This window comes from Zingiber officinale, chromosome 1B, assembly GCF_018446385.1.
Source record: "Zingiber officinale cultivar Zhangliang chromosome 1B, Zo_v1.1, whole genome shotgun sequence".
NCBI lineage: Eukaryota > Viridiplantae > Streptophyta > Magnoliopsida > Zingiberales > Zingiberaceae > Zingiber > Zingiber officinale.
The window spans coordinates 122,851,342-122,864,389 of record NC_055986.1 but is presented as its reverse complement, the minus strand read 5'-3'; positions in this window follow the sequence as shown (position 1 = coordinate 122,864,389).

The following is a 13,048-nucleotide window of genomic DNA, read 5'->3' as shown; positions in this document are numbered from 1 at the left end:
TGCGCCCGACAATGTCATCCTGACAATGACTGAGCATAGCTTCTTATCTGAGCATAGATTGTTGAGGCTGCAAGCCGTGGCTCACCTGAAGCAGCTTCCAAAGTTGAGGATGTTGAAGCTGCAAGCTGTGGCAGAGTTGAGGATGTTGAAGTCTCTGCCTTCTGGCTCCCTTCTACATGGTCAAAAACATAATTGTTTGAAAAGCCAGGAGGTCCATGACCGGGCGATTCCAGAAGTCTTGGATCTGGTGAGATATCGATATTAAATTGCTTGCATAGGTTGACAGATACTCGATACCCACATTGAGCCGCCTGGTTAACAATTAAGAAAACAGGTTATGAAGAAATCTACAAACTTAGCTGTAAAACATTAGCTTTTATAGAAGTGTCAATCGCTGTAAAAATCTAGTGTAGTCATAAATAACACAAGAGGCTTTGCCAAAAAACTACACCAAAGCTTACTATATAAAACCATCACATTAATGTGCAAATGAGATACCTTTAGGTGTCGGCAAACTTAGCTTTTCTTCGTTTCCTGTCGACAAATCAATTGAGAAATATTTAGTACTTACGGAATAAGCAACAAAACATGAGCAAAGCATTCAAAAGTATGTACTAGCACATGACCTGCTCAACAAGCACCTCTCTTAAGCAGGCAACAAGAGTTGCCCTTGCCCAGCATCATAGAAGTTCCCTGTTAATCCAATATAAGAATAAAAAGACAATATACGAGTCCAATACGTGAGAAGGATGCGAGAACAAGTCGTGAGGCCTAGGATGGAAAAGAACATGGTTTGTGATGTATTGCGAACTAAATTTCGCACATTATGGGATTCATGTTGCTACCGAATACTAAGACAAATAGACAAAGCGCAGACCAGATATTTAAAATTTAACAGAGAAGAGCATGGAGTTGGATTACCTTCACTCGTAGCATGTAGGCCGAGAAAACCACTTGCTACAAGTGAACTGCAGCTAATACAAAGCACTATAGCTGCAAATCCAAATGTGATGAGAAACACGGCCAAAGCAAAGATAGAAACTGAATATGCCAGCACGAAAACTTAATTTTGGGAATCAAAAAGAACAAAAATAAAAAGAATGTATATTGCTTCAGTTTTATTTGAACTAGTATTAGCTACCAAGGACAATAGGCTTTTACTACTAATAGAAGATATATCGTTGTAGTTTTAAGTCTATCAAATCCCTTTGTAATCAGTTGTAGTCTCACCGTCCTTTTATCAAAATTTTACCACGATTATAAAAGTATATTAGAAAACAAACGACAGAAAACATTAAAGCTGAGAGGCTAAAGTAAGTTTTATTTCCTAAAATAAGTTTAATTCGGAACAAGAAGTCAATTTGGCTCCTAAAATTGTCAGGTATCTAGCACTTTTTTGCCAAATTGTTACTGCCTTATCAATCATGCAAGCCGCTGCCAACCATGTCCACCATAGTTGTGAATGACCTTAGATAATGATAATTATTTTGGAATATCAGGGGCCAGATTAATACATCATGGACTGAATTGATACTCATTTGATAGCCAAAATGGAGACAGGCAAAACCGATATAATTAACTAACAAGTCGATTGAGATTTTTCTCTTTTTCTTAGTTTTTGAAACTTCATGAACCAAATAGGAAATTGCCCAAACTAGAAATTGTAAATAGTATACATTACATCAGATTAATGACTCTGTTCACCCAAACAAAAGGCTCCAACATTATCAGCATCATAATTGTGTTTAACTTGCATATGTACAAAAATACAAAAGAAATAAAAAACTAAATTTCTTCATGTAATCTGAGATATTTAAGAAAAATGCCAATTTGGTTATGGTTATGTTGATTATCATTCAATAAATTTACCAGAATTAGCTAAATCAGAAACTTAATTATCATTCAATAAATTTATGGGAATTATCTAAATTAGAAACTTACTTTGTCTCCAAGTGTCCTTCTCAAGCCTCTCAATAAAGCTGATGGCAGCTTGACAATTCTAAGGAAAATCCAGATACATCACCATACGCTGAAACTAGTTTCTGTAGCTGCTCGTCACCTGGTTGTTTCTGCAAATGAATAAACAACATGTCGGTGCATATATCCTTGATGAAATGGTTATGGCATATGAAGGTCACCATTGCACAAGTGTGACTATGCAAGGGGAAATGATTTAGTGTTAGTACTTTACCAGTTTGTATGAGATTCCCTTTTTGTTTCTATTTCTACTATCGATTTTTTTTGTCAATATATCTTGTTTCAAGGATTCACAAGAGCCAAAGACTTTGCGTTGTTCCCATCTATCGATCTGAGATTATTTAGAAGAAACAAAGGATGTCAAATGTTCAGTAAATAAATGAATGAGTATAAAATAACATATCTCCCAACAGTCCAATTAAACTTGATCAGTGTAAATCTTATAAACCCAAGCCTACAACACAAGGCTACAACTAATATCAAGTCCAGGGAATCATCAACTTAAGTAGCCTTACAGCAAACAAAAAGGCATCTGGATGAAAATTTTAAGTGGCAGCAGACAAGGCAATAAAGAAATGATGAAAAGAACACAGCATCATTGATCAGGACATTCTTAATATTTTGCAGATAGAGACTGGAAGAAACTTTTTTGATTCAAGTGTTGTCAAAATGCTATGGGAACTTTGTCTGCCTTTTAATTATATGAAGCAAATGAAGCAATGCCTTCTGTCTAAACCTCTCTGGTCTTTTCTTGAGCTTTCATCCACTTCAACGTAGCAAAGTGAGCCAAGCCACATTTTTTTAGGAAGAAAATTTGAAGAATCAATCATGATCTTATGGTTTTCAATCTAAAGCTAGCAATACAAGAGACAAATCAAGAAGAAGACACATCCCTACTTGAAATCTTAAAAAGAGAAATTCATTTTAAAAGCTTTAAAAACATTTTATGTGATATAACTTAATTCTTTCCTTAGAGAGAGTATACACAATTTTTAAAAATGCAATCAGTTTTATGTTATTTTATATAGCTTTATATCAACACAATTAACACGATACAACAAAAATTGTCACCCTTATTTCAAGCATACATACAAACACTCCTCAGGTCCCAAGTTTCTTCACAAAACAACCCCTACGCTTGACCAACTCTCAAATTACTTGTTGAAACTCCAATTTGTTCCCTCATTTGACTAGGATTTTGTGAAGAATGAGATGGGACTCTGGACAATCATAAGTTTTAAGTTGCATAATGTTTATAATTTTACCTTTTTGTTAGCATAATCCAGCTTGTTTAAGTAAATTCTTGGTAATTTACTTCTATGACATCTTGATATGCAGTAAAATGCATGAAATTTGTTGGAACACATATGAATAGTACATGATATCCTAAGACCTGAAAAAAAAACTACTTATTAATTCAAATAAATGCTCCTTGCAGCCCTAGTTACTCATCTTTGTTTTTATCACTTCTTCACGAAGCAATTATATAGTTCCTAATGAAATTAAGAAAGGATGAATAGGGCCCATATCCTCACACCCTAACTTCTCTAATCAATTTGAGATACCTTAAAGTAAGCTTACATAGGATAGGAAGTGCCATAAACCAAGAAGAGCCTCTGAATAATTTCTTTAGCAAAAATCTCAATGAGACTTCACTTGAACAAACTTGGGGGGAAAAATCAAATAAAATCATACACCATGATTGACCAAGATTGTCAAATTGAGGCTTGCATCGCAGATTGATTCATTGAATTTTCAAATTGAGAATTGAAAGGATCAACTAAGTAAATTCCTACCTTACTTTAAATGAACAAGTAAAATAAGGTGATATCCTATTCTAATGCATAAAGCATTATTGAAGCAAGCTGGTCTTAACCCCTATATATATATATAGATCGAGACCCCGTGAACACTTAATGTGATTTTTTTGTTTGAAATTTTTTTTATGCTTAATACTAAACCCTAATTGGCTAAACCGTAAGCTAAAAAAAAACACTTAATGTGATATGTTCCACATTGTTGATAATATAATTGATGCTTGTTATGAGTTTTACATTGCATGGTTGCACTAGTGAGTTCAATAAAAAAAAAGATATTTGATTTATTGTGAAGGCTTTGGAATCTTAGTAAGTCCTAGTATCCCATGATAAATAGCAAGTAACTTCCTTTTTACAAGTTTACAAACATGTAAGATCCATTTGCATGTTTGGCATGGTCGACTCAATAAGACTCAACTTTCATTTAAGTCATTAGGTCAATTTACTTCATCAAAGAGAAGGGAAAGCATGATAGAACAACTCCTTCCCTCCATTCACTTCTAGTGGAATTGAGCAAAAGTAAGAGATTTAAGACTCTCATAAACTCAATTTGCCTATGATTTGCTTTCACCCTGCAAAGGGAAGGTGAGCTGAAATAAAAGAACCACTTTACCCTCAAAAGTATTCCCAAGACATTCCGCCTCTAAACCACCTTCGTGAGTTCTCAACTTGTCAACTGGCATCTCTCCACTAGAGGAAGCAAGCACAATAGAGCAATCACCAACATCGACAAGTGCATTCTAGTTAATTTCGTAAATGTCAAACAAGTTTGTGAACTTGCTAAGAATGGAAATGGGGTTATGTCACAAGTCAAGGAGTTCAATTGCTGGCATCCTCACATCTATAGTCACACCCTATTCTCTAGCCCCATCTTTGTCGACTAAATTCGAGGCACAAATGACATCCAAAGCCCTAGCGCGGACACACTCGCCTCCATAGGATTATTCCTTCATTATGCTTTTACAAGTCGTTCTCCCACTCCTCCATTAGTTGTTTTAGATTGTATGGTTACATTAGTTAGCATAATAAACAATTGACTTAATTGTTCAAGTAATATACCTTATATACTTGGGCCAAACACATCTTAATAAGGATAATGCTCACAATGTATGGTTACACATATTTTTCTTAAAGTATTATTGATTAGATGATGTTGAACATTACACTTTTCCGCATATATATATATATATATATATATATATATATATATAGCAGGCATTGATCATTATATATTTTCGATTTTTTCGATATGGACCTCCTCATTTTGTGTCCATTTAACACATGCATTGTGCAATAACCAGATATGATAACGTCTTTGGAATTCAAAATCTTATAAGACCTAGTATCTTATGATAATGACAAACATTTAAGATCCATTTGCATGTTTGCAAGATCATTTTCATAAGACAACTTTCATCTCACTCATTGGATCAATTTAATTCGACAAGGCAATTCTTGTTTGCAAAAATAGGAGAGAAAGCATGATAGACAATTCCTCCTCTTTGTTTACTTTAAGTGGAAGTGAACAAGAGATGAAGATTGAAGATTTCCATAAACTCAGTTTGTCAATGATTTGCTTTTGCCAACAAAGAGAACAAAAAATAAAACAAAATAATCGAGGTATCCTCAAAGTATACCCAAGTCATTCCACCACTGTGAGCACCTTTGTCAAGCTCTCAACTTGGCATCTCTCGCAACAGGAAACAAGGACAATAGTGCAACCAACAAGTTTACTAAACTCATTTTTTTTCATTCGCCAATTTTGTACAAGTCTACGAACTTACTGAGAATGGAAACAAGGTTATAGTCACAGTCGAGGAGCTCAGCTTGATGATGAGGTCATTGATGATGCCCTCACCTTCCACTGCATCCTTCTTCTCTAGCCTCATTTTGCCACTAAACTAAAGAGACCAATGACATTGGAAACCCTATAGCAAACATGCACACTTCATATTGTAAGTTCAAATAAGTGAAACTATCATGTAAACTTGGTACCTCTCCCATTAAATTGTAGTTGAACTTGAGTTCACAAGCCCCCTAATTTCACCCTAAGCTAGCCAAAATGAGCTCATCACATCTCAAAAGAATGCCAAATTGACTAACCATAGAACCAAAAATCAACCTCTTCTTTAAATTGCAGCACCAATTCTTGCAATTTAAAATGCTCAAAAAAATATTTTTAAATTTTAGAGACTCCATGTGATTCTCTAAAAAGCAGAAACTTTGAATAAAAGAAGTTACTTTTCACAAAAAGAATTTTGAGATGAATGAGATCTAACACACTGATGATACTTCTTCCTTCATGTTGTCTGATAGCAATTTTCACCTGAAAGTTGATTTACACTTACTAAAACTAGCACGTTCTTAGATAAAGTAAGAACCATGACTCAACTATCACAAGGCTTGGAAAACAAATATGAGATGTTAAATTTCCATTGCACAAGACAATAAAAGAAAGTGCAAAAGAGTGTGAATACAAATTTAGAATGATTTACAAAATTGTAGCATCTTAAAATATGAACACTAAGGTAACTTTTCAGGGATAGGAAAAAAAAAGAGAGAGAGAAATCTCTTATCTTCACTTACCAATCTATCGACAATGTGTTTTTCAACATCATCTCCAGTTTCAAGAATACTGTTGAGGACATTGGGAAGAACCTTCCAATATTCCTCGATATATTCTAAACCCTTCCTCCGGCTATTTTGAAGAATATCATTCGCTATAAAGAGAAAAGATATTCTCTGATCTCTTGAAGCCAAATAAAATTGAAGTAGCCACATTTCCACAACCTGCTTTGCTTTGTTTCTATGGGAGATACACCAATGTGACAAAGCTATTAAAGTTAAGCCAATTCAACAAGTCCTACGATGGATGAGTAATTTTAATACAGATGTGATTTTTGATATAAAGGCGATGCAAATGATAATGCTCTCAACAAGTAGAAACAGACAGAACATGAAAAAAAAAAGAGTCAATGCTAATCAGTATTGTCATGATAATGCACAAATGAGAAAAAGTAATCAAGAACTTGCAATCACAATTGAAGCAAGACTGTATTGTTTCTATTACATGCTGAATAATAGTTTTTTTCTATAATAAAGGCTTCAAGTAAAAGTGAAGAGTGAGGGCCACTTACCATATATACAGAATAAATCTTTGCTAGCATTTTTCTTAATTGGCTTGCTCATAATATCTTCTGCGATCTAGAAGAAAATGAGCAACCTATTCAAACATAAACGAAGTAATGCAAATATTGGAACCCAATAGTGTGACAAAATTATAGATATATACAAACAACTGCCTAAAAAAGCATCAAGAAAAAAAATCATACAAAAAGAAAGTTGAATTAGATATCTGTTTGATATGAACCCTAAAGGAAGTCACACATAGATACAGCTTTCCCAACTGGTGGTCCTGAAGCCAACCTAGACAGAATGCTGATGATCCTGTCCGAATCAGGAGTCAAGGGACGCTGGGCACGTGGCGCTTCCTGCGGAGTCCTCGAATGCTCCGGTGAACCTGCAACAAAACCGAGCCGGGAGGGGTGTCCCGGCGACGGTCCTCCGACGCTCAAGTCAGGCGAGGAATAACAAAAAGGTGGCTCCCGAATCAAGATTTCGCTTACCTCTGGTGGAGAAATGGAGGCCTTATATAGACCTCTGGAGGAAACCTGGGTGCTCCAGTCAAAGCAACCACATGCCTTTGACCATGCTCAAGTATGGGTCTGTCAGAAGGGCCATGCCTGAATCATGGATCTGTCAGGAAGACGTCCATGAGAACATACTGTTACTGCGCCAACCTTCCCATGATGTGACAGCAAGATCTTCCATCGTGCGATTTTGTGCAAGGCATAATCATCGGACGTGCTCCTGCTGACATCCCATAACCCATGCCGAGCGCATAGGCCGCTCGGCCACCTTTGTACCCTCGCCTCTATCCTGGCCGAATGGACCACCCGATCGGCCCTTCGGTCCCAGCCGAGCGGACTTCCGCTCGGCCCTTCGATCTTCTTGCCTTGGCGTCGGAAACCCAAGCCCACGGATGGGTTATCTCTAGCTCCGCTCGGACCATTACCCTCTTGGCCAGCCTTCCATCCGTCCTTAGGTTGGGACCCTTCAGAAGGTGGGCCCCCCATTCTTACCGCCGGATCACTTGCCTTCCCTTCAAGTCTAGTCGAAGGAGGAAATGAGTCCGACTGACTGGACCATATGTGTACGAGCGGGCGGTCGCCGTCTTTCTGTAGCTTGTAATATCCATGGGGCCGTTCGGCCCTTCTACCAGATTCAGCCGCTCGGCTCTTTATTTTGGTTGTCTTGTCGTTCCCTGTTGATGTTCACTTGTCTAGATCTCCTCGAAAATTGTGCAAATCCTCTCCATTAAGTGGGAGCATGCGCGACGCGGGCGCATTAATTGCATTCGGTGACAGAGCGCCACGTGTCGATCTTTGTGTGGCGGCGACGTTACTTACGATGGGATGCGCTCGTTTGAAATGGACGGCCCGATGGCATCCTTGTTTCTTGTAACCTGGATCGGACGGTGGAGGCTAACCGGCCTCGGCTGTATAAAGCCTCCGTCCCTTTCTCGGCCGCACGCTCGCTCGTGCTTCCTCCTTCTGCCTCCTCTGCCTCTGCAGCCTTCGGCGATCCAGTCCCACTTTCCGGCTGCTACCTCTTCCCCGGTGATCTTTTCCGCCCGTTTCCTCCTCAGTGAGTCTTCTTCCGCCCCTTTCGTTTCCCTTCCTTCGCTTTCTTGCTATTCTTTCGCCTCTCCGAGATGGCAAGCTCCTCCGAACCCGCGGTTGGTGTTCAGGGCCCTTGGTACCTGACCATGGAGAGCCGATTTGATGAGGAGGGTGCTCGGCGCCTGGTTCGGACATATGAGCTTCCTGATGACCACGAAATAATCATAGCCGACCCGACCGACCGGCCACATGACCCGCCGACCGGCTCTATTTGTTTCTTTTTAGACCAATTCCAGGGCGGCCTCAGATTTCCTACTCATCCCTTCATTTTGGAAGTTTGTAACTATTTCCGCATCCCGCTCGGCCAGCTTGTGCCGAATTCCTTTAGGTTGCTGAGCGGGATGGTCGTCCTCTTTAAGTTGCACAGTATCCCCCTCGACCCTAAGATATTCCATTTCTTCTTCTACCCCAAGCAATCCGAACCGGGCACTTTTATCTTCCAAAGCAGAATAGGCTTTAAATTTTTTGATAACATGCCGACCTCCAACAAGCACTGGAAGGAGTTTTTCTTCTATCTTCGACTTCCCGATCGGCCAGCCTTCCGAACCCAATGGCAGACCGCCGTGCCGGCCCAGCCGGAGCTCGGCAAGTTCAGAAGTAACCCAGCCTATCTTCATGCGGCGAACTGGTTGTCCGGTCAGCGATACAAGATCGACAAATTGCTCTTGCAGGGGGTGCTATATATTTTCGGATTATCTCCCGTTCGGGCGAATCTTCCTTCCGCATGAGTAAGGACTCTTTACTCTCTTAGTCTTTTTTGTCTAACTGATTTTAATTTCTTTCACTGCAGCTGACGTCATGTGGCGATCCAAGGCTACCACTCACTTGAAATTGAAGTCTGTAGAAATTGAATCGGCCACCAAGAAGGAGCTCGCCGCGCGGGGTTTAATCCCTAGCCGCCCGGCAGGTACAGGAGAGGGAGGGGCACAGTCCGCCCCTGAAACAGAAGCTGCCTCGTCCGATTCTGCGGCGGTTGAGGCGGAAATCGATCCTGTTTCCTCGGCTCCCGCCGAGCTGGGCGTTCCGCATGTCGAGGATCCCCCATTGGAGGTGCGGCGGAAACGTCGAAGAGACCCGAACCCTCCGCCGACCCAGGAGGAGGGACCACAGGCGCCGATCGGCGTGACTTCGCCCGACCGCACGCCATCACAGATCGGGACCCCTATGGCGTCGCCACCGGCACAGCTTTCTGGTTCTCCTCCCCGGACTCGTCGTCGCCTGCGACGGTTCGGCGAAACTTCCACTATAGGGGAGTCTTCGAGCCAGGCTACTGCAGCTGCAGAAGCGGCGTCCGGCCATCCGACCATCAAGACCACCCTCCGATTCCCATCGGAGGAATATTTGCTATCGGCCGATCGGCCGTCGAGCCCTGTCCACGAAATAACCTTGACGGGTCCGCTCGCCAAGCTCTTCGAGGACGCCCAGATTCAGGCGGCCCTCATGACGCCCAAGCAGCTCGGCGATAACAATATGCAGCAGGCGACTCAGGTAAACCCATCTTCATTCCCGTGTCATGCTATTGTTTGATTCCTGACATTATTATTTCCCTTACAGCGCTGGGCCGAACAAATTGCCACTAGCCGTCGGCTAGCCGAGTTAGAGGGCCTTCTGGAAAAACTCCAAGTGTCGGAAGGTTCCACGGCCGAGCGGGAGAAACAGGCTCTCGAGGCCGAACAGAAGAAGGCTGCCGACCTGGCTGCTGAGGTAGCTCGGCTAGGGGGCTTGGTGAAGAAACGCGATAAAGAGGTGAAGCGCGCCGGTAGCCGTAAGAGGCAGGCGATCGCTGACCTGGACAGAATGAAAGTGGATGTCCATGCGCTAGGTCAGCGATCCAAGGATCTGGAGGCCCAGCTGAACGCCGAACGGGAGGTCCGTTCGGCCGAACGCACAAAGGCTGAAGCAAACTTGAAGGCCCTCCAAGATTCCTTAATTGCTTCCCGGGCGCTGCTCAAAAAATACCAGGAGGGAGAGCCGAGTCGCCTAGCTGCAGCGCGCCAAGAATACATCCGCTCAGAACGATTTGGCGAAAAGTTTGGCGGCAACGTCTCCTCAACCTTCCTCGAGGCAGTCAAGGTCACCACAGCGTACTTCAAGAAGGGGGGGCATCTTCCTGCTGACCTTAGCATCCCATCTCCCGAACTGACGGCCATGCTCGACGACATCCCGGACACCTTTTTTAATTTTGAGGATCCGGAGTGATGTGTGTTATTTAAGTACTTTTTTGTACTTCCTCCGCTCGGCGGATGTGAACTTTTTGTATGTGCCGTACGGCATAATTTTTCTTCTATGGAAACGTTCTCACTCCTTGTCCATGATATTCTCTGGTTTGCTTAACATCAATGCTTGTAAAATTTTCGCCAGCCGTGCTCTTAAGCTTTCTCCCTCACGCGTCCGATCGGCTCGGCTCGTGTCCCGCTTGCGTGGAGTCAGCAGACGCCGAGTGTCGGAGGACCAACCTCCCTTCGGGCCTGACTGTTTTAATATTCATAGTTTCCGTAGTTTCTTACTCTGATATTCGTTCCGCTTGTTATATTCATAGCCGGTCGGCGCGGCTCTCGATTTTTAACGACGGTGCTCGTTGACGCGGTTTTTATAGCCGGTCGGCGCGGCTTTGCGGTTTAACGTCTGGGCTAGACGGCTCGTTCGCGCGGACTATTTATAGGCGCCGGCTCGTCTCTCGATATTTATCGTCGGAGCTCGACGGCGCGGTTTTTATAGCCGGTCGGCGCGGCTCTCGATTTTTAACGACGGTGCTCGTCGGCGCGGTTTTTATAGCCGGTCGGCGCGGCTTTGCGGTTTAACGTCTGGGCTAGACGGCTCGTTCGCGCGGACTATTTATAGGCGCCGGCTCGTCTCTCGATATTTATCGTCGGAGCTCGACGGCGCGGTTTTTATAGCCGGTCGGCGCGGCTTTGCGGTTTAACGTCTGGGCTAGACGGCTCGTTCGCGCGGACTATTTATAGGCGCCGGCTCGTCTCTCGATATTTATCGTCGGAGCTCGACGGCGCGGTTTTTATAGCCGGTCGGCGCGGCTTTGCGGTTTAACGTCTGGGCTAGACGGCTCGTTCGCGCGGACTATTTATAGACGCCGGCTCGTCTCTCGATATTTATCGTCGGAGCTCGACGGCGCGGTTTTTATAGCCGGTCGGCGCGGCTTTCGATTTTTAACGAGGTGCTCGTCGGCGCGGTTTTTATAGCCGGTCGGCTCTACGGTTTAACGTCTGGCTAGACGGCGCGGACTATTATAGGCGCCGGCTCGTCTCGATATTTATCGTCGGAGCTCGACGGCGGTGTTTTTCCGGTCGGCGCGGCTTTGCGGTTTAACGTCTGGGCTAGGCGGCTCGTTCGCTGGCTATTTATAGACGCCGGCTCGTCTCGATATTTATCGTCGGAGCTCGACGGGTTTCCGAGTCGGCGCGGCTCTCGATTTTAACGACGGTGCTCGTCGGCTGTCCGTTAGTCGGCGCGGCTCTCGATTTTAACGACGGTGCTCGTCGTAGCGGTTTATAGTCGCCGGTGCGGCTCTCGATTTTAACGCGGTGCTCGTGGTAGCGGTTTTATAGCCGGTAGCGGCTCTCAATTTTAACGACGGTGCTCGTCGGGCGTTTTATAGCGGTCGGCGCGGCTCTCGATTTTAACGACGGTGCTCGTCGGCGCGGTTTTATAGCCGGTCGGGCGGCTCTCGATTTTCGGCGGTGCTCGTCGGCGCGGTTTTATCGGCCCGGCTCTCGATTTCTAACGGCGGTGCTCGTCGGCGCGGTTTTATAGCCGGTCGGTGCGGCTCTCGATTTCTAACGGTGCTCGTCGCGGTTTTAGCGGTCGGTAGCGGCTCTCGATTTTAACGACGGTGCTCGTCGGTAGCGCGTTTATCGGCGCGGCTCTCGATTTTAACGACGGTGCTCGTCGGCGCGGTTTTATAGCCGGTCGGGCGGCTCTCGATTTTAACGACGGTGCTCGTCGGTAGCGGTTTTATAGCCGGTCGGTAGCGGCTCTCGATTTTAACCAGCGGTGCTCGTCGCGGTTTTATAGCCGGCGCGGCTCTCGATTTTTAACGACGGTGCTCGTCGGCGCGGTTTTTATAGCCGGTCGGCGCGGCTCTCGATTTCTAACGACGGTGCTCGTCGGCGCGGTTTTTATAGCCGGTCGGCGCGGCTCTCGATTTCTAACGACGGTGCTCGTCGGCGCGGGCTTTAGAGCCGGTCCGCGATTTCTAACGACGGTGCTCGTCGGCGCGGTTTTTATAGCCGGTCGGCGCGGCTCTCGATTTTTAACGACGGTGCTCGTCGGCGCGGTTTTTATAGCCGGTCGGCGCGGCTCTCGATTTTTAACGACGGTGCTCGTCGGTCTCCAAGTGAGACTATATACCCAGCCGAACGACTCGGGCCTTCACATCGAGCGCTTGGCTCGCAAATAACCCTCTTCGAGGTAGTCTCGGCTATAATGTACCTGGTCGAGCGGCTCAGGCCTTCGCTCCTAGGCAATAACCTCCCTCTATCATCCTGATCAGCGCAG